Raw genomic sequence first — 2,250 nt, forward strand, 5'->3', positions numbered from 1 at the left:
GACTTTAGTCTTTGCAACTTTACAGATCTTCTTTATGCACCAAGAGCTTGTAACACTCCAAAGAGAAAGGAAAAATTTAAATCGCATCATATGACCCCTTTAAGAATGAGGCTCTCATAAAGCCGGTAAGGTAAAGAGCGTTAGTGTTCCCACACAGTTTATGCTACAGATCATTCAGCTGGTTACAGAAAGATGAGCCATTACATTTTTAAGTAATTGGACTTAAGATTTAAACTTGGCAGACAATAAATTGGGCCAAATGTTACAGATTGATACCTCAAAATACCAAAATATTATAGAGACTTGAACATGGGCTCTAAAGAGAAAATCGCAGCTTGTATTGAAAGACAAAAAGAAAGTTTTTTTTTTAATTTTATTTTTATTTTTTTTAAGTGTTTCATGTTTAGGCTACACAATTTCAGATTTAAGGAAAAACATTAACACTAATACCCTTAAATGTTTTTTCTTCTTCATGCTTTTAAAAGAAGTCTCTTATGCTCTCTAAAGCTGCATTTATTTGAAGAAAAACAAGCTACAATAATATTGTGAAATATTATTACAACATTTCAAACATCTGTTTTCTATTAGAATACTTTAAAATGTAATTTATTCCTGTGATCAAAGCTGAATTTTCAGCTTCATTAGTCCAGACTTCTGATCCTTCAGAAATCGTGATTTGCTGCTCAAGAAACATTTCTTACTATTATCAGTGTTAAAAACAGTGGTGCTGCTTATTTGTTATTTATTTTATTTTTATATGTGTGTGTGTGTGTGTGTGTGTGTGTGGAAAATGTGATATTTTTTATTTTTTTTAATATATATATATTTTTGATGAAAGAACAGTTATTTGAAATAGAAATTTTTACTTTACTGTCACTTTTGATCAATTTAATGTGTCCTTGCTAAATAAAAGTGTAAATTTCTCTCAAAAACAAATAAACTAAAATCTTACCGACCCCAAACTTTTGAACATTACTGCACATTATCAACAACATCCTAAAATAAAATATTTTAAATATATTTACATTAACACAATGTTTAATAAAATTCCCAAAAAGTCACATGGTTAATGTTTTTATTATTAAAATGCATGCATTTTTATTTTTTTAATAACTACAATAATACCACCAAAAGCATATTTTGTGTAATTTTTCACTATACTAACCTTCTTTTTTGACCATTACTCATCTGTCAACACAGCAGGCGTGCAGCTTTATTTAACACAACTGAGTGCTTTCTTAAACCCAGCACACTCACAGATCATCATTTCAAGCCATTTTCAAGGTTTTTTTTTTTTTGGCTCTCTAAATGAGCGAGCTGTTTACTCTGTAATTACTTCACCCATTTCCACAACTTCCACTCATTCAGGCTGATCTGTGGACCTGTTGCAAGCATTATTGCAGGTAATCAGCCAAAATATTGATGAAGAGAACAAGTATGTGAGCATTATTACAATGACAAGATAATGAGCCAAGTCATACCTTGTTGTATTTTGCCATTTCCCCCAAACTTTAATGACAATTCAGTGAGCTCAAAGGAGGCAAGAGAGACGCTCACTCTGAAACTATCCTCTGGAAATAGGCTGCTGTTGGATGGCTTTAAAGAAATAGTTCACCCAAAAATGAAAATCTGCTGAAAATGTACTCATCCTCCGGTCATTCAAGATGGATATGAGTTTGTTTCTTCATCTGAAAAGATTTGGAGAAATGTAGCATTACACCACTCATCATGTCATGTCATGCATGTATGTATATATTAAGGCCACCTAGCAACACACTAACAACCACTTAAAACATTTAGCATATAAATGCTTTGCCACTCATGCCCCAAACCCTAATGTTGGCCAGACAGCACAAGCTCATGTTTTCTTTAAAATTCTAGTTTAGGCATATACGGCTGGTGTAATATGGTGCGTTTGTTTTATGAAATGAATACACAGAGAAAGGGAGAAATGTTGTAATCACTGGATCTTACCTCTGGCTGTGAGAACATGTTGGTGGGATTTAGTAACTGTCTGTGGTTTCCCCATCAATGCCTGCTTTGGGAAACAACTTAACCCCAGTTCTACTTTAAAAAGGAGTTTGTTCCAAAGTGTTAGCAGATATTCACAACAAGATTGATGTTATTTGATAATGTTGTCTGTTTGTTGCGGTATGCATTTAGATGAGATTTTTATTCATTTCATTACACACGATTTATTTTTTTCAATACTATTTTAAAATGTTGTTGCTTCATGTTTACTCAGTTAAA

The sequence above is a fragment of the Sinocyclocheilus rhinocerous genome, unplaced genomic scaffold (assembly GCF_001515625.1).
Source record: "Sinocyclocheilus rhinocerous isolate Xijiao unplaced genomic scaffold, SAMN03320098_v1.1 scaffold2154, whole genome shotgun sequence".
Lineage (NCBI taxonomy): Eukaryota > Metazoa > Chordata > Actinopteri > Cypriniformes > Cyprinidae > Sinocyclocheilus > Sinocyclocheilus rhinocerous.